Source organism: Piliocolobus tephrosceles, chromosome 10 (assembly GCF_002776525.5).
Source record: "Piliocolobus tephrosceles isolate RC106 chromosome 10, ASM277652v3, whole genome shotgun sequence".
Lineage (NCBI taxonomy): Eukaryota > Metazoa > Chordata > Mammalia > Primates > Cercopithecidae > Piliocolobus > Piliocolobus tephrosceles.
In genome coordinates, this window is record NC_045443.1 from 81,771,747 (window position 1) to 81,797,611 (window position 25,865).

Here is a 25,865-nt window from a genome sequence, read left to right on the forward strand (position 1 = left end):
AGAACTGGCCAAGATGCCCAGCTTGGGGGGATACCAGATGACCGGAGACCACATGTGAAATTAGCGATACACTGGTCCCCTACCAATGTACAGCAGGTGCTGGCACTGGTGGATACTGGCACAGATTGCAGCCTTGTTTATGGGAACCTGGGTAAGTTTCCGGGCAAACCTGCTTGCACTGATGATTATGGAGGCCGGTTAGTAAAAGTGAAACCTGTATGTCTGCACCTTGGCTTTGGCTGTTTGACTCCCTGTTTATATACTGTGTATGCCTCTCCTATTCTGGAATACCTTCTGGGGGTGGACATTTTACATGTCCTGGCATTACAAACCATGGCCAGGGAATTCAGACTGCCAGTGCAGATGGTGAAGCTGATGCTGCATGGACATACACATCACTAGCCCCAGGTCCTGCCAGAACCCTGATGGGTCACTTCCACCTACCAATACCATTTGCTAGGTGGGCATACAGAGATAATTGAAACAATTAAAAAGCTGGAGGAGGTGCAGATAGTGCATGACACCCACAGCTCCTACTATTCTCCAATATGGCTAATTAGAAAGCCTGATGGAACTTTGCAAATAATGGTGGACTATTGGAAACTGAATAAAGTAACACTCCCTTTGCATGCAGCTGTACTGTCAATCATGAATTTGATGGACCATTTGACAACAAAACTGGGATGGTACCACTATGTAGTGGACTTGGCCAAAGCGTTTTTCTCCGTAGATATTGTTCCAGAGAGACAGGAACAGTTCGCCTTCACATGGGATGGGCGACTATGGATTTTCACAGTGTTACCACAGGGCTATGTGCATAGCCCCACCATATGTCATGGTCTGTTTGCTATGATTTAGCCACCTAACAATGTCCAGAAGGGGTCTGCCTGTTCCATTATATTGATGATATTATGTTAACCTCGGATTATCTTGCAGATTTAGAAGCAGTGACGCCCCTCTTGAGGCAACACTTGGAATCATACAGTTGGGCCGTCAATGAATCCAAGGTCCAAGGGCCTGGATTATCTTCCAAATTCTTGGGAGTTAGCCAGTCCAGGATAGCACTAGGAGATATAGCTAATGTAAATGACAAGTTAATGGGTGCAGCACACCAGCATGGCACATGTATACATATTTAACAAACCTGCACCTGGTGCACATGTACCCTAGAACATAAAGTATAATTAAAAAAAAAAAAAGGAAGAAAAAAAGACAAAGGCCTTCTTAGAGGCTATTGATCTCCTGCAGAGATGGTGGGCATCCCTAGGCTCTGGCCTATTCTGGGCCCTAATAGTCATAAGTAGCATAGCTGGGATCCTAGTAGGAGTTGTTGCTCTCTGTATTGTTGTTGTAGGTTATGGATTCAGGACTCCACCCTATAGGCACGTGTCCCTTCCCAGAGGGCACCCTCGGCCTAGTGGGTGGAGCAGAAGGGAGAGAGTAAAGCCATGTCAAAACTGCCTGCAGTTTCTCAAGTGTTTTTCTAGCCACCCGCCACTCACCCACCAACTCCCCTCAGACCTCAGTTAGAACCTGACAAAAATTAAGCATGAAAGTAAATATTTTCCACATGTGTTGTAGAGTCACACCACTTTTTTATAACATAGTTTAGGTATTCCTATTTAAAATCTGACTTTCCCTTTTCACTTAAAACATTCTACAACCCCTAAATACTTCAGCATTAATTGAAATCTGTACAAATGAGGTTCTGAGGCTTCCTTTCAATACACAAATGGTAAATTGGGATGGTATCTGGATTGATTCTAACATAATTCCCTTCTCATCTTTGGAGAAATTGGAAATCTATAAAAATGTATTGAGACTCCCTTAAAGCCAAGACCCTGAAAAAATACATATATTTATATTTTATATTTTATATTTATATATTCATATATATATATATTTTTTTTTTTCTGACATTAGATGCACTTATGCAAGACACAGAAGAGGAAAGTAGCAGGTAGGTAATTTCCCCAAGGCCTTTGGCTGTTGCCTCTGGCAATTAAGTTCGCAGTAATGTAAGGATCTTCTGCATTGCTTTCCAATGTCCACTTTTTAGTTTTAAGGGTGATGATGGCCAGTGCTCACAAATTGGGCTTGTGATCTGACTCAATCCCTGGACCACATATTCATACGTTGGTTCTTCAGCTTTCTGGTGGAGAAAGGAAGTCAATGTGGGGGTGAGAGAAGGGCTATCATTGATATCTAAAAACTATGTCTAGATTAAAAACTAAAAGGAAAGTCTGAAAGTGGATCCAGTGTAATAGAACTTCAGACGTATTTTTTTGGATGTGAGTCTAAAGAGTTTGTTTTTCTCTTTTTATATACAGATCTCAGAGAAATTAAAACAGAATTACCACTGGGCCCAGCAATCCCATTATTGGATATCTATCCAAAAGAAAACAAACTATTCTACCAAAAGGACACATACATGCACTTGCATGTCCATTGCAGCACTACTCACAATGGCAAAAACATGGAATCAATTTAAGTGTCCATCAATGGTCAATTGGATAAAGCAAATGTGGTGCATATATGCAATGAAATACTATGCACCCATAAGAAATAATAAAATCGTGCCTTTTGCAACAAATTGGATGCATCTGGAGGTCATTTGTCTTAAGTAAATTAATGCAGGAACAGAAAACAAAATGCCACATGTTTTTACTTAAAAGTGGGAGCTTAATACTGAGTACTCAGGGACATAAAGATAGAAACCATAGTCACTGGAGACTACTAGATGGAGGAGAAGGGGAGACAGATAAGAATTGAAAAGCTAACTATTGGATACGATGGTGACTGCCTGGGTGACTGACTAGGATCATTTATATTCCAAACCCCAGCATGATGCAATATGCCTATGCAACAAACCTGCACTTGTATCCCCTGATCTAAAATAAAGTTGAAATTATGTTAAAAAAGCATTATGAAAAAAAAAAAATCTCTAATACACACAAAAAACACATGTAGATAGAAAGGGCCTAGTGAGTCAAGTAAAGTTTATTATGTCTCAGCCTTGCAAAGGAAGAACATGAATATTCTATTTGCTTGAGTGTGACATGAAGAGATCTGAGAAAACCCAGTGAACTTCCCTCAATCAGGTATGGATGAGCTGTAACAAAAAGACCCCCATTCATAAGATAAACTTATAAGCAATTGTGAGAGAGGTAAATTCAAAGAGGTTCTAAGGTAGAAAATGAGATAATTTAGCAATGAAGCATACACACTACATCAGAATGAGGACCATTCAGCAGATACCAGCCTGGAAAGATGATGTTCCACACAAAGTATTCTCCTGTAAATTCACTAGGCATTATTTAAGATAAATAAAGAACTATATTCACAGGGAGACTTGTGAACAGATGTTCAAAGCAGCTTTACTTGTAACGGCCCCAAATGGGGAAAAAAAAAAAAAAAAAAAAACTAAAATAATGTGTACATATAATCTTACAATCTTACATATAATCTTAACATATATCCATTGTTGTGTATTAAAAAGTTGTCAACTAGGGAGATACTGTCCCCCACGGGAAATGTCAGTAACGTCTGGAGACATTTTTGGCTGTCATGATTGTGGTGAGTAGTGCTATTAGCATCTATGAGTGGAGGGCAGAGATGCTGTTATACATTCTACAATGAGCAGGACACTCCTTGTGATGGTCATTTTTATGTGTCAACTTGACTGAGTTAAGGAATGCCCAGATAAGTGATAAAAAACTATTTCTGGATGTTTCTGTGTGGGTGTTTCCAGAAGAGATTAGCATTTGAATCAGTAGACAGAGCAAAGATCTGCCCTCATCAATGTGGGCCAGCATCATCTATTTCTTTGAATGCCCTGATACAAGCAAAAAGCAGAAGGGTGTGTGATTTCACTCTCTTTCCTTAATCTGGGTCATCCATCGTCTCTCAGCCTCAGATATCGATGGCAGCGGTGGGCCGACTGGAGCGTAGCTGCCATCAAGCCACCACTGAGGGGAGGGCCTGAGGAGAAGGCAGAGGGCACCCCCACAGCCTGCTGCCCGGGGGTCCACGGTGACGGGGCTGGACAAGGTCATCTGCCAGTGCGGGAGCAGTGCCATCAGGCAGAAAGCCTTGTCCTGGGGCACAGTGTTGGGGCCGTACTTTGGGGGCCCAGGGCGGGAAGTGGAAGCGGTGCCCACTTTGGGGACCTGATCAGTGGTACAGTCACTTCACCCACCCTGCTGAGGGCGCTGGGTTCCTGCACCTTGGAAGGAGGCTTTGCGTGGTGCCGCCCTGCACTGGGGTGACCGCTGAACCTGACACACCAGACGGCCAGGCCCAGGGCCCGCGATTTGCGATCTGCTCCCGGGTGCTCCCCGGAGGGCTGCGAGCCAGGCGAGGGGTAGGCTCGGGCCGCACCTGAGTACCGGGGCCAAGGGGAACTCACAGCAATGTTGCCCCTGCCCTGGATGCCAATTCAAGCCCAGCAAGGACCTGGAGACCTTGCCCCAGTCTGTAAGGGGGCGTGGCCAAGGCTGCATGTTCCAAGGAGCCAGCGGGAAACAAAAGCAGACAACAACCCCAGGCGCGGCTGCAGTTGCCCAAGTCAATGCTGTGTACCTGGGCCTCCCTGTGCCCTTAAGGGCCAGGAGCAGGCAGAAGCCCTGCCACCCGCTCTGCCCTGGGCACAGCTGTAGCCACTCAAGTCAGTGCCGTGAACCTCTCAGCACCCCTGGGTGCCTGGGAAGGCCTCCCCCCATCCCCCCCCGCCTTACTTTGCAGGCCCAGAGGTGTTTGCTCCCGCTGCCTGGTCTCTTCCTGCTCCTGGCATCAGCTCCAATCTTGGAACAAGACCGGGGCCAAGTCTGGGCTACGTCACAGCCCGCTGGATGTGCGCATGCTCCGGGCAGTGCTGACACGCTAGCGACCTGCCACCTCAGCCCCCTCTGGACTGGGTGCTAACCACCATGTGGTGAATCCAAGGGGGTGGCTGAGGGAATCACGGTGCTGGCGAGCAGGTATCCCTTGGCTCAAGCAGCTTAGGCCCCGTGGCTGGCAGGAGGCAGACGGACTCTTGGGCAGAAGGGCCCGGTCCCCGGTGAGGACTCACCTTCAGGCCAGGGAGGGATTGAAGACTGGGGGCTGGGCTGCCAGTCCCGCCAACTGGAGTGGGGACTTGCCGTGCCTTTTCCCGGCCTGCCCATGGCCACCCATGGACCCATCAACAGCTACTTTCTCCCCTGTGGAGCCTGTACAAGGTCCGGCTCAGCCAGAGCAGAGGAAGGAGCAATGATGGGAAGACTAGATGCAGAGAAGAGTTACCCTCTCTGCTGATAGCTGAAGATGATGGGATGACTAGCTGCAGAAAGGAGCTACTATCTCTGCTGATAGCTGAAGACAATGATGTCCAGCTACAGAGAGGAGCTAGCCTCTCTGGTGGGAGTGAACACTTGGGACAACCTACCTGTAGAGAGGACCTACTCTCTCTGCTAGGAGCTGAATACTTGAGGAGACACCTTGACTGTGGAAAGGAGCCACCCCTGTGGGAGACTGAGCTGTTCTATCAACTCAATAAAGCTCGTCTTCATCTCGCTTACCCTCCACTTGTCTAAATACCTCATTCTTCCTGGTCTCAGGACAAGGAAGGGGACCTGCCAAAGGGTGAGACTGAAAGAGCTGTAACACAAACAGGGCTGAAACATATCCCTTGTTCACCACATTGTGGGCAAAGAGGAGATAAAAGCTGCAGCCCTTCGGGGAGCGCAGATCTGGGAGACCCCCAAGCCAAGGCTGTAACTCCCTCTTTGGACCTCTGTGTTCCTGGCATCCTAAGCTTCTGGGCACCAACACATTCCCTGGTGTTAGTAGGGGAAGCTGCTTGCAGTACACCTGGTCCAGCTGTAGCCTGGCAGAGAGCAGACACCCATGTCATCACCTGGAGCTGCCTGCCCTGTGGCAGCAGCTGGTATGTCTGACAGCACAACGACCAGACCCCATGTTCACTCACATACCCCTTGCCACTCCATGCCTGACTCCTAGTCTCCCTTGGAGGTGTGGGTTCCAGGTTGGTAGTGCTCCAGTTGAGCACAGTCTTCCAGGCCAGCTGGGCAGAATGAATACAGTGGGCCTTGGCAAAACTCAAGCAAAGGCACCACTAGCCACAGGTTTCTGGCCAGAAAAGTGACACCCCAGGAATCCCATAACAATATTACATTATAGCTAATTGTTCCCTAGCTTTCAGATTCAAAGACTTACAGTAGTGCTCCCTCCCCTCTCATTCTCAGACCTCAGAGAGGGAGTTACAACGCAGGCTTTCCTGGTTCTCCAGCTTGCAGAGGACAAATTCTAGGACTTAGACTCTCTAATAGTGTGAGCCAAGTACCATAATGAATCTCCTCTTTCTCTCTCTGTCTCTCTCTCTATCATCTATCTACCTACCTATCTATTCCATTGGTTCTGTTTCTCTGAAAAACCATATTTAAAACATTCCTTTATTAGAAAGAATTGTTCAGTGCAAAATATTAATAATGCAGAGGCTGAGAAATCTATTCAGTAAGGACTCTAGGAATCTGAATACCAGACTTTCTCAGAAATACAAATATTTAGTGTATTTAATTCTTAAAGGATTTTAATTTTCTTAAATAGCTTCGTCTATAAATGATAGATTTCTCTTTCTTGTGAAAATACATTTTCTTCTTAAATTAAAATAAAACACATCTCTAACCCCCAAACACTTTGCTCATCTTATCTCATTATAAAACTAGTCTTATTACACATAACTGAAATTTCAAGCAGAAGCATTTTTGATACTTTTATTTCAAATGAGCAAATATGTATTGATAATTATGTGCACCATATTAAATAACAAAGAAAAATCAATGTTCCATCTTGTTAGCTGAGACCTTAATTACATTACTTTCCATCTTTATGTTTGTCTTTTCAGTTGTAAATAATTTTCCATTATCTACATTTTTTTGTTCTTTTTTTTTTTTTTTAGATGGAGACTCCCTTGTCACCCATGCTGGAGAGCAGTGGTGCGATCATGGCTCACTGCAAGATCCGCCTCCCGGGTTCACGCCATTCTTCTGCCTCGGCCTCCCGAGTAGCTAGGACTATAGGCGCCTGCCACCACGCCCGGCTCATCTTTTGTATTTTTAGTAGAGACGGGGTTTCACCATATAAGCCAGGATGGTCTCGATCTACTGACCTCATGATCCACCCGCCTCAGCCTCCCAAAGTGCTGGGATTACAGGTGTGAGCCACTGTCCCCGGCCCATTTTTTTGTTCTTTATTGGCATACTATGTTTCTCATGCCAAGATTGGAAAAAATATCTTATATTTATATAATTGACATCTGTATTAGTCCCTTTTTACACTGCTATAAACAATTACCTGAGACTGGGTAATTTATAAACAAAAGAGTTTTAATAGACTCACAGTTCTGCATGGCTGGGGAGCCCTCAGGAAATTTACAATTATGACAATAGGTGAAGGGTAAGCAAGGAACGTCTTACATGTTGGTGGGAGAGAGAAAGCACAGGTGGAACTGCCAAACCCTTTTAAATCATCAGATCTTGCGAGGACACATTCACTCTCATGAGAACAGTATGGGGGAACCACCCCCATGATCCAATAACCTCCCACCAGGTCCTTCCCTTGACACATTGGAATTACAATTCTAGATGAGATTTGGGTGGGGACACAGAGCAAAACCATTTTATCATCTAAAGTACTGAAATACAAGGACTAGTCAGAGTTGTACTGTGGTAACAATCTACATTAAATGCTTTACAGAAGAAAATAATGAGCTTATAGTGTAAAAAAAAAAAAAAAAAAAAAAACTTCCAAAATGTTTGAAAAGTAAATAGACAAAACACTTATTTAAGTGTATAGAAATTTTATAATGATGTTGAAACAAAATGATAGCTGATAATCCTTCATGAAAATTATTCGTATTTTTAAAATAATTCATTTTGTCATGAACTAGTGAGTTCATAATCTCTAGATCTTTTTTATTTTTATTTTTATTTTTTTGAGACAGAGTCTCGCTCTGTCACCCAGGCTGCAGTGCAGTGGTGAGATCTTGTCTCACTGCAAGCTCCACCTCCCAGGTTCACACCATTCCCCCACCTCAGCCTCCAAAGTAGCTGGGACTACAGGTGCCCTCCACCACGCCCAGCTAATTTTTTGTACTTTTAGTAGACACGGGGTTTCACCATGTTAGGCAGGCTGCCTCGGCCTCCCAAAGTGCTGAGATTACAGACGCCAGCCGCCATGTCTGGCTAATTTTTATATTTTCAGTAGAGATGGGGTTTCACCATGTTGCTCATGTAGGTCTTGAACTCCTGACCTCGTGATCTGCCCACCTCGGCCCCCCAAAGTGCTGGGATTACAGGTGTGTGCCACCGCGCCTGGCCCATTTTTCTTTACTTACACATATTGAATTTCATTGCATTGGTTTTGTGGCTGTCAAAAATGAAAACATTTCAGAAAGGAAAGTTCTGTATAGATCCTGTGCAAGAACTGCTTTTCAGACAAAGCCAATAGTTTTTATTTGAACAGGTGTTCAAAGTTTTTCTTGCCACCTTTGCCTCCAGATTTTTGCTTTTACCTACATCATTTCCAACACCTTCAGTGTAATTATAAACATGTTCATTTTAAAAGCACACTCTTCAAATATGAAAGCTGTTTTTAAGTGTTACAGAGACAAAAGAAGTAATCTTGCTTAGTATCATAATATTTAAAAAAATATGTTATAACTCTCGATGAAGACATCTTTAATCCCCTGTGAAAGGGTTGCACTGTTTTTTAACTAACATGACCTTAGAAATTTCTTTTAAAATAAAAATACTGTATTGATTGCAACTCTGAATAAAGGTCATTCTCATGCAACTTAAACACTACTATCTCATAAATGCATTTCTAAAAAATATGGACAAAAACTACAATAAACTGGGTTAGACATAAACATTCTTTTAAAAATTCAAAAAAAAATAAAAATTCAAATTGCTTTGTTCTGAATATTGGAACAACTATTTAGAAATGGAATCATTAAAAATAATTGTGCAACATCAGAAAACTTTTCACAGTGTTTCTTATTTTTCTTTCTCCTCCTGTTATAAGCATTTGGACCTTCAGAAATTCCTATTTTTCCTCATTAAAATGTAAACAGAAATTATGATATGTATTAATAATCATTATATAAAATTGGAAAAAATTAGACTTCAGTAATTGAATTAAACTAATAAAAATTGGGAGAAGAAACAGAGACATGTTGATTTGGTACCTAATATGTCCCAGGGGTTTTGCAAGCCATATTAACACAAATCAAAAATGACAGCTTTGTAGCTGTATCATTATCCCCACTCTTACAAATAAGAAGTCTGGGATTCAGAGAGATTAGGTTATTTTCCTGATCCACATAGTCAGTAAAAGCCTAGTAAAGATTTTATCTAAGTTTGTCTGACCCTCAAATTTGACTCTTGCTGCTTATTAGAATAAAGTTTTAGGTTTGGTAATAGTAGTCAACCTCGAAGAAGTGATCATTATAGCAGTGGTAGTAGTTGACAAAAGAGACAAAAAGAATAAAGAAAGAGACATAGTTAAAACTCATTAAGCATTTGCTGCATGCTAAGGATTTTGAGAGGATTACTTTAATCCTCAAAACAATTTCTATGGATAAGGTTATTTTCCATATCTTAATAGATGAAAAACCATAAATAATGTTAGATTAGATGCTCAACAGAAAATAGCTAGTAAAAGATATTGTTAAGTTTCAAATTGCCAAATTCTAATTTCAGAACTCTTGTTGTTAACCACTTAACTGAGAATTTGTTATAGTTTATGGCATTACAACTAAAAATTTAAAGCAAATACAAATAACAAAATAATTTCCCTCTGATACAAGACAAGATAAAAAATGAAATAAATAGGAAGAATCTTTAATGAACAAAAGTAGCATAAAAATGACATATACAGTATTATCTCTACTACATCTAAATTCATTACAAGAGAACAAAGTATGTAACCCTGTTACTGATTATTGTTTCTGTGTTGTCAAATTATTATTACTATTACTACTATTATTATTTGCTTTTGCATTTCAGTAGTTTGTAAAGTTTCATCAATTAGTATGTATAACTTTATTACTTCCATTGGAAAATGAACAATATTTTAGAAACTTTTTCAAAGCTGGTAAACCAATGAAGGAAAATATTTAATAATTTATCCACATCAATCTTGTTTTTATCCTGGGAATAAAATTAGAGCAACTATTATGAAATGATCATAATGTCTATGCTCAGAATAGGTAAGTATAAAAAATAAACAGGAAAAAGTTTAGGTAAGTTTTAAAGAATAATTTTCTATGAATATTTACAATTTAACACATTATTTTGTCATTTTTATGTGGGCAACAGCAAAATCATTTTATATGTTTTCATCTATAGCTTTCAAGATAATGCTTACAATTTGAAGAGTTTTCTCATTTGTCTTGCTGTGTACACACACTTCAGTTTTCCTACAGAAATGTGCAATCAACATACTCCACAAATTTCTTCTTGTGTAACATAATGGCTTTAGAGTGTTGGTAATGACAGGAACAGAAAACCAAACATGGCATGTTCTGACTCATAAGTGGGAGTTGAACAATGAGAACACATGGACACAGGGAGGGGAACATCACACACTGGGGCCTGTCGGGAGCTGGGGGCCAAGGGGAGGGAGAGCATTAGTACAAATACCTAATGCATGTGGGACTTAAAACCTAGATGATGGGTTGGTAGGTGCAGCAAACCACCATGCACATGTATACCAATGTAAAAAACCTGGAAGTTCTGCCATGTATCCCAGAACTTAAAGTAAACAACAACAACAAAAAAGTGGTACTTACGGTATCCTTTGAATTGGCAGATCAAACTCTAATAGGGATTTCTTCATCATGGAGTAATTTAAATAAAACATAGATTGGATAATTATTAATGAATAAAAGATAATGAGGCTTTATTCTACTTACATTTAATTTCAGATAGTCAGTGACCATATAATACAATAAGTAAAATACGGTGATAGAATAATGAAGGAAAGATCATACTGTTAAGAAGAACAATGGAAAGATAATATGATATAACTCGAGGGACAAAGTTCATAAAGAAGCAATTGAATTTTAGCCTCAATTTCACTTTAATTTCTATTTAAAACTATGTTTTCCAAAATTTTAAAAACATTTTTAGACAGGTTAATTTTATGACAGTAGATCTTCATAATAAAAAAATATATTGGAATATTTCAACAAAAATTTATAAATCAGAATTAAAAACAAGAAGTTAGTTATAATTGTTAAATAAGTCGATGTTTAAAAACTAGATGACATCTTAAAATGTCAATTCTGAAACAGTTAACTTTTTTTTTAATTTTGTGTTTTCTTTTTTGTTTTTTTCTACTTTAAGTTCTGGGATGCATGTACAGAATGTGCAGGTTTGTTGCATAGGTGTACATGTGCCATAGTGATTTGCTGCACCTATCAACGTGTCACATAGGTTGTACGCTCCACATGCATTAGGTGTTCATCCTAATGCTTTCCCTACCCTTGCCCCCAAACCCCTGACCGGACCTGGTACGTGTTGTTCCCCTCGCTGTGTCCATGTGTTCTAATTGCTCAACTCCCACTTATGAGTGAGAACATGTGGTATTTGGTTTTCCATTCCTGTGCTGGTTTGCTGTGGATGATGGCTTTCAGCTTCATCCATGTCCCTGCAAAGGACATGATCTCATTTTTTCATTGCTGCATAGTATTCCACGGTGTACATGTACTACATTATCTTTATCCAGTGTATCATCGGTGGCCATTTGGATTGGTTCCATGTCTTTGCTATTGTAAATAGTGCTGCAATAATACACAAAGGAATACAAATAGTTCTACTAAAAACAGTTAACTTTTATGGGCATTTAAGTGATGATGAAATTTGTCTTTATTATCTTTAGAAGTGGTGAGACTTCAAATTATTCAGGAAAGCAATATGATAATTAGGATTGAAATAACATGATGAAATAATAAATGACTTAATAAATAGATTGTTGAATCATCATCAAACTCTACCCATGCATGTTGTTTTATTTTATTTTCAATTAAGCATTAAATAAGAGAAAAATTATATAAAAGGTAGTCTGTTTTAATGATATCATTATTTTCACTAAAGTTAATAATTGTATTAAGCTTTTATAATATAATAACTTATATTCAAGGAGCCATATAAGTTTCATCTAGAAGAGAAGCTGTTATTTAAAGAGAAAATAAAACATTTAAATCATCCAAATGTGTTGCATACTTGAAATTTGTAAGGATAGTAGATCTCAAGTATGCTCACTAAACAAAAAAAGGTTAGTATGTGTGGCGATAGACATGTTAATTAGCTTGATTGTGGTTAGTCATTTCAAAATGTACACATATATCAATATATCACATTTTGTATGTTTAGTATATATAAGTAATCCCACAAATTTAGACTATATTACTTGCATAATACCTGCTATCTAACCTCAAAGTCTACATAATTTTGTAGAAAACTATGAAAATATTAAACAGTATAATAAAGCTATTATTTTATACTTAATGTATTATCCATTTAATATTGATGATGTGGCTTCCTGGTAAATTATGTAATTTGGCTAGCATTTAATGTAAATTTATCTAATACTTTAAAGTGAGAATTATTGCCTTAACCAATTTTTTTTTTTTTTTTTTTTTTTTTTTTGAGACGGAGTCTCGCTCTGTCGCCCAGGCTGGAGTGCAGTGGCACAATCTCGGCTCACTGCAAGCTCTGCCTCCCGGGTTTACGCCATTCTCCTGCCTCAGCCTCCCGAGTAGCTGGGACTACAGGCACCCGCCATCTCCCCCGGCTAGTTTTTTGTATTTTTTAGTAGAGACGGGGTTTCACCGTGTAGGCCAGGATGGTCTCGATCTCCTGACCTCGTGATCCACCCGTCTCGGCCTCCCAAAGTGCTGGGATTACAGGCTTGAGCCACCGCGCCCGGCCTGCCTTAACCAATTTTTTAAACTGATTCTAAAATAAAAAGTCCAACTTAATCTAGAAACATTCTATGTAGACTCTAAAATTAGTAGAATACCGAAGGAGAAAATATGAGGAAAAAAATTCAACTCTTTTCTAAAAGGAGAAAAATATAAAATGAAAAAACAACACAGAACTTACCCTACACTAGCCCATCCACTGACAGAACTTTTCCACTAAAGAAAAGTACTAATAAGAAAGCTATTAAAGAGGCTCCTTTTCTTACTTGCTACCTCTTGAACTATATCTCCCTTATGTTCATCATTCTCTTCCCCTTAGAAATTTGCAATTTGAAAAATCTAGATCTCACTAGTTAAAGTCTTTCCAAATATGCATTCTCTTAATAATCTTAAAATTTGCTTACTGGAAGGTAATCTAATTGTTTTTCATTTTATCTTTTGGACCATTATTTTAGGTCCATTTTGGACTTGACTGTCAAGCCTTTATTTGTGGTATTTTTCTATTTGGATGGATCAGTTTCTGTCAATCTCTTTTATTTTAAGGTGCATTATGAAATTTTAACTCTTGACCCTTTCAAAAGGATCTTTGTCAGTTTCAATTGCCGGCCTTTTGACATTCAGCAGCTTCCACAGACATTTATTTTTTTTTTTTTTTTCCTAAAGCAGATGACTTTATTCTATATCTTTATAATACCATTATATTCTTGAGGCACACAGACATTTATTTTAAAACTACTTCACTGCATTTGAAAACATGAGTGCCAAAGAAAATCTACAGGAATCCAACTAAGGATATGGAGTTTAAATTAGTTCATTATAAGAACAAAAATTCACATTTCTATGGCTCTGTGCCAATGACTTTTTTACACTTGATAAACTCCAAGTTTTTGATAGTTATAGCTATTATATATCATCTTTTTATTAATGCAAAATGTTTTGTAAAGTGATAATAATCATCAAATTGAGATGAAAAATTCTAATTGAACTTATAAAAAACATTTTCTGGGAAATAATTTTTAATGTAAAGAAGAAAGGCAGAAATATTTGTGGGTTTAGATTTATATTATGCTTGTGTGTAGCATCAATGACTTTTTCTATTATGTTTGACATAATAACAGTAATAAAAGTATAGAATTTAAAGAGGATGTTAGTATTCCAAATGTTGATCTACAAAAATGTTTCTCTGGGAAGAAATTCCATTCACTAAAAAATAAAAACATGCACAGCTTACGGTGAATCTGTAAGAAACATGGTTACATTTGTCTTTTATATTTGCATATGTGTAAAAACCATGTAATATGAACTAATAGGGACAGAAGTATTCTAACAAAATATTTAATGTTTGCTAAAAAATGATATTCTGAAGGAGAAACCAAAGTTTGCTACTTTCTTACTCATGTTATCTGATACATATTGGAGTCACCATTATTTTTTATGGCTTATGTAATTATTTTATAATACCTTCAAATAAATTTTATTGTGAATTTAATTATTAAATTGTAGATTAAAATTAATTTCTTCTTGGATTAAATAAGGTGGAGGTTTACCTTCTTTGAGTATTAGCATTTTTAGATGTAGAAAAACAAATATATTATAAATGTAATTTGCTTGGAAACTTTATTAAGAAAAAATCTACTATATTTTAAAAGATAATAAAAAAGCTTGTGTTTTTCCTAATGGGAAAACTTATATATCATCTTTATATTTATTCTGCAAATATTAATCTGGGCTAGATTTATCCATTTGGCAGGTGGTTCTAATGTTTCCATTTATAGTTGAAAAAACTGTGGTTTAGAAATCTTAACCTTTAATTAAATCTTTAAGATTAATCTTAACCTTAATCTTAATATGTGTGAGGTCACATATTTCATAAAGGGTGACATGGGTTCCAAATTGCCTGAGACAGCAATGTTGACTGATAACAATGCCTGGTTTCATTGTTATCCACTCTAAAAAATTGTTTAAAATTTTCTCTCAACTCTTTTTATGTGGCCAAATGCTATTTTTTTTCTTGTACGTATGTGTCATTACAATAACATCCTGTCACTTCAAATGATATTAGAATAATAATATTCTTTAGCTGAGAATAAAATTATGACTCAGCTAAAAAAAGTCATGAAAATAGAATTAATTAAGAAACAATATGAACATGTAAATGTTCTAAAGTTAGAGAACAGCATATGATGACATATATAATAATCTAGGAAGAGATAGACAAAAATTTCCATTAATATATTGCTGTGTAAGTAACAAAACCTACAAAATGTGTCATCTTTCAAGACATATATTAATGTTATTAGGGTATTTTAAGAAAACATTGTGACTAAAACTTACATAGAGAAAACAAAAGAGATTTTTATAATAGAGCAGAGGCTTAATATTTGTTCTAAATAGTACAAATAGCTATTGAAGTAACAGAGCTTTAGGAAAAAATTACTTCAATTAAAAAATCTTCATCAAGTATAATCTTACCCCTGTGTAAAAGCAAAAGAGGCAAAATATCACATATGTAGGGATGGAAAAAATAAAATATCCATAAAATCACTTGAAAAAGTACTCAAAACAATCTACCAAGAAACTATTCATCTTATTTTTAAAGACATCAACAGTGAAAAAGACAAGTGAAAGAAAATAGCAGTGAGATGATAAAATTTATGTTTGGGAGTAAATAATATTATTATAGTAATGAATATCTATATAATGACATGGTCATTTTAAAAATAAAATATGTATAAACTAAAATTAATAATGATAAGTATCTGAAATTACATCTTTTATTCACAACACTTGAATAAATGGATGAGATAAAGGGAAGAAAGTAAATGCACCACATTACTGCCTTAACAATATGTCAGAAATGTGTGTGCGTGCGTGTGTGTGTGTGTGTGTGTGTGTGTGTGTCTTTAAAATGGGGATAAGTTGCAGAAGAGAGAAACTGGCCAAAACAAAGGAACTATAACCTGCATGTAAGTCAAAAACCCAACAGGTCAGTCATTAAATCTTAAAGCTCCAAATAATCTGCTTTGACTCCATGTCTCACATCCAGGCCACACTAATGCAAAGAGTGGCTTCCCAAGGCCTTGGGCATCTCAGCCCCTGTCACTCTCCAAAGTACAGCCCCCAGTGACTGCTTTCATGGACTGGTATCTCTACACTGCCTTAGTAGGTTTTTCATAAGGGCTCAACCCCTGCAGCAGAATTTTGCCTGGATATCCAGGCATTTTCATACATCTGAAATATAGTTGGAAGCTCCCAAACATCAGATCTTGCCTTCTGTGCACTCAAAGGATGAATACCACATGTAAGCCACCATAGCATGAAGGTGGCACCCTCTGAAACAATGACTTGAGCTTTATCTTGGCTTCTTTATGTCACAGCTGGAACTGGAGTGGCTGGGACGTAGGTTGCCATGTCCTGATGGTGCACAGTACAGAAGGGCCCTGGACCCAGTTCACGAAACCATTTTTTTTCTCCTAGGGCTTCAAGGTCTATAATGGGAAGGGTTGTCACAAAACTCTCTAAAATGGCCTGGAGGCAATTCCCCCATTGTCTTTTCTGTCAATATTTGGGTCTTCTTTACTTATGCAAATTTCTGCTGCCTTGAATTCCTCTCCAGCAAATGAACTTTTCTTCTCTACTTCATGGTCAGGTTGCAAGTTTTCCAAATTTTTATGCTCTGCTTCCCTTTTAAATATAAGTTCTAATTTCAGACCATCTCTTTGTGAACATATATGAGTGCATACTATTAGAAACAGCCAGGCCACTGCTTGAAATCTTTGCTCCTTATAAATTTCTTCCCCCAGATATCCTAAATCATCTCCCTCAAATTCAAAGTTTCACAGATCCCTGGAGTAGGGGATAATACTACCAGTCTCTTTGCTAAAGCATAGCAAGAGTGACCTTTACTCCAGTTGCCAATAAGTCCCTCATCTCCATCCAAGGCCACCTCAGCCTGGACTTTATTGTTCATATCACTACCAGCATTTTGTTCACAACAATTTAACAAATCTCTAGGAAGTTCCAAACTTTCCATCATCTTTCTGTCTTTTTCTGATCCCTTCAAATTGCTTCAACCTCTATTACCCAGTTCAAAAGTTACTTTCATATTTTTAGGTATCTTTATAGCAATATCCCACTTCTCTGGTAGTCATGTTCCTCTGTGAGGAAAGTGGCTGGGTTTACCGAGAGCCACATTCTTAATTGGAATGCAGATCCCTTTAACAGCAGAGCTTAATATTTGAGGAGGCTGTTGTATATTAGCCAGAGACCCCCTTAGAAGACAGCGGTCCAGACAAGTTATTCCCCATGGTTAGCTTAGTAGCCTCTGGTACTAGCAAGACTATCACTGCAACTGCCTGAAGGCAGACTGTTCATCCTTTGACTACAAAATCAAGCTCCTTGCTTAGGTAGCCTCTGGGTTTCTGGACTGTACCTGGGACCTGGGTTAGAACCCCAGGCCCATTCCCTTCCTTTCTGATACATAAAGATTTAACATCTTTTCTATGGGAAGACAAAGAGCTGGTGCCTCAAGAAAGGCTTGTTTTCGTTGGTCAAATGCACTTCTATCCTCTGGTTCCCAAATTAGGTAGTAAGTCTTAGCTGCCTAAGTGTCCTTTATTAGATGACATAAGGGACAAGCTATTTCAGTGTATCCGGGTATCCATAGTCTGCAGAATCCTATGATGTCCAAGAATCTCCTCAGTTGATTGGAGGGTTTGGGGGAGGGAAAAGAAGGAGATAGGCTTAATCCTTTCTTTGCCTAGTGCCCTGGTCCCCTCTGTCAAGACTAGACCTAGGTACTTCACTAAAGTCTGACAGGACTGAGCCTTAGATTTTGAGACCTTATATCTTCTGTTAGCCAAAAAATTAAGAAGAGCCTTACTGCCCTCCAGAGAGATTTCCTCAGTTGGGGCACAAAGGAAAATGTCATACACATATTGTAATAATTTAATCTGAGAATAAAGGAACTCAGAGAGATCTTTTGACAATGCTTGCCCAAACAGGTAGGGGATGTCTCAGAATCCGTATGTCAATACGGTCCAGGTTAGCTGGGTGGTCTGGTTGGAGGGATCATTGAAAGTAACTAAACCCTGGAGTCACAGTGTAATATTATTCAGAAAAAGGCATCCTGTAGGTTCAGGACTATGAACAATTTAGTTCCCTCAGGTATCTGAGTTAGCAGGTGTAGGGATTGGAAACCACCAGATGAATTGAAATCACAACCTCATTAACTAGGCAGAGGTCCTAGGCCAGTCTCCATTTTCCACTGGGTTTTTGTACTCCCAATATTAGAGTATTACAAGAACTATTGCAGAGTTTGAGCAGGCCCTGCATTCTCAAGTTATCAATGATGTTTCTAGTCTTTTCCTAACTTCTGGTTTTAGGGGATATTGTCTCTAGTTAGGGAAGGATGTGGGATCCTTAAGGTGGATCCTGATCGGTATGGAGGTTGTGACTCAGCCAGTTATCCCTTGAGTTGCCCAAACTTCTGGGTTAATATTGGTCTCCACTAGGAGGAGCCATATTCGCCAGGCATGTTTTGTAGGGGCAGGAGTGAGACTGAGACTTGCCCAAAATGAGAATTTCTAGGATAGGGCAAGCTTGAGAGAGAACCTGGATAGGGAGGGTGGGGTGGACCAGGAGGAGCAGGGCTGGAGGTACCTCTGGGGTTTACTTCCCTGTTCTCTTGGGATTGCCCTTTGCATTTTTTTTTTCCTCCAGAGTGTGAGGGTTAAAGGAGTCCCAGTGATTCAGGAAGAGGAATGCATTTCCAAAGAAGGGAAGAGAGGTCCCTTTGTTTTTTTTTTTTTTTTTTTTTTTTCTTTCCAGTGAAAACCTGGGATATATTAGAGAGAGAGGAAAGAAGGCATACCTTTCTTTCTTCCCTCCTTTCCTTCCCCAAGTCATGGAGGCCACAAGGGTCCCCACCATGGATATGAGTGCAACTTTAATCCATGTAACAAGGAGACTTGGTGGGTAGGGGTATTTGCACTTACCTATGCTGCCCTATCCTCCCACTGTCAGTAATCTTTGGATTCCCTAGAACTGATCTATGCTATGGATGCGAGCAAGTTCTCCACCCATGAACTGGGAAGGCCTAATCAGCAGAGATGGTCAGGCTCACCAGTACTGGGTTCTAATCTTCTACTGTAACTGCCTCTGGGTCCCTCAGATCTAGTTTCCTTTTTAGGGCTTCAACTAAAAGCTTTAAATTAAATTTGGGACAAAAAGTTACCTCAAGAGGATGTATGGACCCATTAAATTAGTCCTAGAGGACCCTCATCAAACTGAAGCCAGCAACCACGGGGCAGGTCCTCTGTTGCTTTCCTATCATAAGCAAAATGCTAAGGTGAAGCTGTGGAAGTAGGTCCTTCTCAAGCAAAACAGAGAAAGGGAGTCTTGATAATTGAAAACCTAGCCTAATAAGATGCTCCCCAAGAGGAAAAAAGTCAATCTTTTGCATAGAAAAGCTCCCTGTATTCATAGGACTCCTGACATGGTGCAAACAACAACAACTTAAATGCAGAGGAGGGGAAGATGCCTGGGGAAAAAAGTCTCTTGCCCTAAGCAAATGGCTTCCTTCAACAGGAAAGAAAAACCTCTCAATGCTTACATCCTTTTTGCTTCTAAGAATAGACAGATACTGCATTGTTCTGAATTACCCTCTTGATGACTAAGCAAAATGCTCATTCTACCCAGTAATACTATCTCTGTGGTTGCAACAACACGTTTAACACTGTATATAAAAAAGAGATAGGAACCACGACAGTCAGGAAACACAGAAAGAAAATGACAGTAAAGACTGGGGGTCCTGGCTGATACCAAAAGGGGCATTCAGGAATTGGAGTCAGTCCAGGGGCCTTGGGATAACACTGAAGTGTGACCTCAGCCAGATACCCTCAGTTTCCTCAGGATCTCATTCCACTCCCACGTGCCAGCTAGACCTTCATGAAGGGAGACTGGATTGAAACAAAGCCAACAGTCTCAACACCCAGGGACAATGGAGTGGTGGTAACAAAGTCCTTCCCAGCAAGCCTGTCCTCTACAGCCATGCCATTTGCTCATTTTATTTATTTATTCATTCATTTATTTATTTATTTTTGAGACAGAATCTCACTCTGTCACCCAGGGTGCAGTGCAGTGGTGCAATCTCGGCTCACTGCAACCTCTGCCTCCCGGGTTCTAGTGATTCTCCTGTCTCAGTCTCCCACATAGCTGGGATTACAGGTGCCTGCCACCATACCTGGATAATTTTTTGTATTTTTATAGTAAAGATGGTGTTTCGCCGTGTTGGCCAGGCTGTTCTTAACCTCCTGACCTCAGGGGATCTGCCCCCATCAGCCTCTCAAAGTGCTGGGATTACAGGACCATTCACTCTTAACTGGCTGAGTGAGACCTGGTGCTTCATCTGTTTTCAGAAAAGAATCTGAGGATAAGAAGCCTCAAAAATGAAAATGTAAGAGGCGTACTCCTACTCCTCTCTCTATCCCAGAAATGTCACACAATCCTCTGGGTGTCATTCCCCATCAGCCAGAAACCTCTGTTGCCAGCAGTGCTTCTTCTCATGCCTTGCTTGGCTCCAGGCTTACCTCTTGGCTCACTCGGTACACTTGGCCCAGTGGGCTGTGCTCACTTTCCGCTACCAATCTGGATAATGTGCCCACAGAGGGCAAGCCAGTCATGCCAGCTGCCGAGGTGTGGCAGGAAGTTCCAGGCATACTGCAAATGGCTTCTGCCTCAGGTACGCACATCTTGATGAGGGGAACATAGTGGTGCCTGAAAAACTTGGAGACACCAGCAACCATGGAGCCCCAAAGGTGTTATGGTATCTTTCAGTCCATTGTGTAACAAGATCCACAGACTCAATGTAAAGGGTTAGAGAAAGAACTACCACCCAAACAGAAAACAAGAGAGTGCAGGTCACTATTCTCACAACATATATGACAGACTTTAAACCACCAACAGTAAAAAAGTATCAAGAAGGACATTAAATAATGATAAAGTGTTCAATTCAACAAGAAAACTTAACTATTCAAAATATAAGTGTGTCCAAGATTGGAGCACCTAGATTCATAAAACTAGTGTATCTAGACCCACAAAAAGATAGAGACAACCATACAGTGATAGTGAGAGACTTCAACACCCCACTGACAGTATTATACAGATCTTCGAGACAGAAAACTAACAAAGAAATTCTGGACTTATTGTTGACACTTAACATGTTGAACCTAATTGTTGTCTATAGAATACTCCATCAATTTTCTATCTGCAATGGAACACAATTCAAGATTAACCACATGATCAATCATAAAACATATCTTTGATCCATTTAGAGTTAATTTTTATATATGGTGACAGGTAGGGGTCCAGCTTTAATCTTGTTTATAGATAGCAAGTTATCTCAGCACTATTTATTAAATAGGGAGTCTTTCCCCATTGCTTCTTCTTGTCAGCTTTGTGAAAGATCAGATGGTTGTAAGCATGTGACTTTATTTCTAGGTTTTCTATTTTGTTCCATTGGTCCATGTGTCTGTTATTGTACCAGCACCATGCTGTTTGGGTTACTGTGGTTATATAGTATAGTTTGATGTTGGGTGGTGTGATGCCTCCAGCTTTGTTCTTTTTGCTTAGGGTTGCTTTGGCTATTTGGGCTCCTTTTTGGTTTTATATAAATTGAGGAATTTTTTTTTCTAATTCTGTGAAGAATGTTCTTAGTAGTTTCATAACAATAGCATTGAATCTATAAACTGATTTTAGGTAGTATGGCCATTTTTGTTACATTGATTCTTACAATCCATGAGCATGGAATGTTTTCCCATTTATTTGTGTTGCCTTTGCTTTCTTTCAACTGTGTTTTGAAGTTCTCCATGAGATTTTCATCAACTTGGTTAGCTGTATTCATAAGTATTTCATTTTCTTTGGGGCTATTGTAAGTGGGATCATGTTCTAGAGTTTACTCTCAGCTTAAACATTTTTGTGTATAGAAATGCTACTGATTTTTGTATATTTAGTTTGTATTCTGAGACTTTATTAAAGTCATTTATCAATCTAGAATTCTTTTGTCAGAGTCTTTAGGGTCTTCTAGGTATAAAACTGTATATTCACCCAAGGCAGATAGTCTGATTACTTCTTTTTCTTTTGTGTTCCTTTTATTTCTTTCTTTTGCCTGATTGCTCTGGCTAGGACTTCCAGTACTATGTTGAGAAGTGTTGAGTGGTCATCTTTGTCTTGTTCTAGTTCTCAAGGAAAATGCATTCAGCTATTGCACATTCGGTATAATGTTGGCTAGAAAAGTTACACATAAGACCTCAAACTATAAAAGTTCTTGAAGACAAACTTAGAAATACTCTTCTTGAAATTGGCCTTAGCACAGAACTTTTGACTAAGTCCCCAAAAGCAATCATGACATAAACAAAAATTGAAGTGAGACCAAAGTAAACTAAAGAGCTTCTGCACAGCAAAATAAACTACGTATAGAGTAAACCGACTATCTACAGAATGGGAGAAAATGTTTGCAAACTACACATCTGACAAAGGTCTAATATTCAGGATCTTTAAGTATTCCAACAAACAAAAAACATCCCCATGAAAAATGTGCGAAAGACATGAAAAGATCACTTCTCAATGAAAACATAAAAATGTATAAAAAATGCTGCACATCACTAATTATCAGAAAAATACAAAACAAAAGCACAATGAGATACCATCTCACACCAGTCAGAATGACTATTACTAAAAATTCAAAAAAAATGCTGGCAAGACTGTGGAGAAAAGGAAACACTTATGCACACTGATGGGAAGGTAAATTCATTTTACCACTGTGGAAAGCAGTGTGGAAATTTCTCAAAGAGCCTAAAACAGAACTACCATTCAACCCAGCAATCCTATTACTGGGTATATGCCCAAAAGAAAATAAACCATTCTACCCCCAAAAAATTTGCACTTATATATTCATTGCTGTGCTATTCTCAATAACAAAAACATGAAATAGTCCAGGTGCCCATTGACGATAGATTCAATAAAGAGAATGTGGTACACATCCACCATAAAATACTATGCAGTCATAAAAAGAAAAAATAATTCCCTTTGCAGTCACATGGATGCAACTGGAGGCCATTATCCTAAGCAAATTAACAGGAAGAGAAAATCAAATACTGCATGTTCTCACTTTCAAGTGGGAGCTAAACATTGGATACTCACAGACATAAAGATGCAGTAATAGATACTAGAGACTACAGGGGGAAAAAGGGTGGGTAAGATTGGAAAAACTAATTTGGTACTATGGCTCAGCACTTGGGTTATGGAATCATTTGTAACCCAACCCTCAGCATCATGCAATATATCCACATAAGAAACCTGCACGGGTACCCCATGAATCTTAAAGCTGAAAATTTTAAAAAACGTTTTGTATATACACAATGGAATGTTATTCCACCTTTACAGAGAAGGAAATCCTGTTATTTGTGAAAACATAAAGGAACCTAGAGGACATTAGCATAAGTAAAATAAATCAGAAATAGAAGGACAATTATTACATGATCTCACTTATATGTTTTATCTAAAAATGTTGAACTCATAGAAGTAGAGAGTTAAGTGGTGGTTTCCAAAGATGGAGTGCTGGGGAGAGTTGGAACACTATTTGTCAAAGAATACAAAATCTCACTAAACACAAGGAATAAGTTCAAGAGATCTGTTGTATGACATGGTGACTACACTTAATAGCAATGTATTTTATTCATAAAAATTGTTAAGAGAGTAGATCATACGTGTTTTATCATGAAAAATAAGTATGTGAAGTAATGTGCATGTCAATTTGCTATGTTTAGCCATCCCACAATGAATATATATTTCAAAACATATTATAAACAATAAGTACACATTATTGTTACTAATAAAAAATATATTTAAAATGCCCTGAATTAATTAGAGAGATAAGATCTCACATAATTTATTATAATTAATGCATATAGTTTAAATAAACATACTAAAATAGAAATATTTTGAATTACATCAAAACTTAATTCTAAAGATGTACCATTAACAAGTCAAATAAATACTTGAAACAAATATACAAACAACATAAAGACTTTTAAAATATGACCAAAATAATTCATACAAATCCAAAGAGACTGAGTGGCTGTGCTAATAGTACTAGTAATGTTACATAATTAAGGATGGGAGGAGAAAAATAGGTCATTAAAGACATATGGGATTTACTGGAAAGGTCAGATGTGCATATTCCTCAAACCCCAGAAAGAAAGAGAAAGAGAGAGGAAAGAGTGAAGCTGAATCAATAGTTGAAGAAATAATTGCCAATAATTTTTCAAAGGTAATACCCTGCCTCAACTCACATATGTAGATTAACTAAAAGCAAGGCATACATAAAGAAAACAATACCTAGATATATTATAAGTGAAACTAAAGGCAAATGCAGTCTTTAAGATAGCTAGTTAAAAAATGTTAATATCAAAGGAGCAATAATAAATAATACTAATATATCTGATTTCTCAACAAAACTGTTGCAAGTATAGACAGTACATTAATCTTTACAGTGCTGAGGGAACATTACTCTATATTCAAGACTCATAAAATTCTATACTACTCAAGAATTCTATACTCATAAAAATGATTTAAGGTGATAACAAAAATGGGAAGTTTGTCAATATAGAGTCCTGTACTAAAAATAATATAAAATTGATTTCTTCAGTCAGAAGGAAAAAGAACCAAGAGATGAACATGAAAATGTAGAAAAGAGTAAAGAACACTGCAAAGGGGAACCTATGGGTGAACATAAATGAATAGTATCCATACAAAACTGAATTTAAAAAGACATGTGTAATTTGACATAATTGCAGAACTAAAACGTATAACAATAAAATACAAAAGTCAGAAAGGGAGAAATAAGGTTAAAGTCAGTCAATCAACTGGATGGAGGATTCAAAATCTTGGAATAATATGGTCACTTGATCATTCCTATTAGAAATTCATCCTGTTGGGTAAATTGAGAGACAGCAAGAGTGGGAAGTGATTTCCATTCTGTACCTCACATGTCTTTTCAATTAATAAAGGAAATCAAGTAATTAGTAGACTCACAGAAGAAGTGAAAGGACCCCAATTCCCTTCATGACCAGATATCAGTTGTCTGGCTCTGGAGCCACAAAGTTACTTTGAAGAAATGGCCGTGTTGAGTGTTGGTAGGGATCCATTATATAAAGTCTATTTTATTCCACAGTCATTGCAACTGAGTTGTTACAACGAATCAATTTAGGTTTTGTGATGGTTAGTTTTCTGTGTCAACTTGGCAAAACTGAGGTTTTCCTGAGGAAGAAAAATTTGCCTCAAGTTGACAGCATCAATTCCTGCATATATTTTTAACCTCGTGGGCTAGACATACACATTGCAAACTTGCTAGCCTATAATTATTTCAGCCAGTTCTGTTAAATAAATCCCAATCTCAATCTCAGTATCTTTCTCTTTCTACACACACACACACGCACGCACACACAGAGCTCTTTCTGTTTCTGTGTAGAATTCTATGGCTAAATATATATGCTTTTGCTAATATATTTGATGTGATGTATATTTTCCTATGAGTTTTCTAATTAGTAAATGAATTTTTAAAATCTTAAATTCATTCATTTCCTCAATTGATTATTAACTTAATTATAGGCAAAAAGTAGAAGCGCTTTTTCATTTTAGTGTGTTCTATATAGAGCTTAAGAACATGTCTCCTAAGTTTGGTGGGCATGTGTCACTTAGCTATTGCTTTACACAAGTCCAGTGGTAGTCATAGCATTGTGTAAGTAAATATTGGGCTAATCTCCCAAACGGCACCATAACAATCATATTAGCAAAACCCCCACAATTATTTTGATGA

General features: G+C 38.3%; 1 pseudogene; it reads right to left on the bottom strand.

The window, feature by feature from the left end:
* Positions 1–4,078: 4,078 nt before the first annotated feature.
* The window catches only part of LOC111544810, an 89,843-nt pseudogene continuing 68,056 nt past the window's right edge, over positions 4,079–25,865 (bottom strand).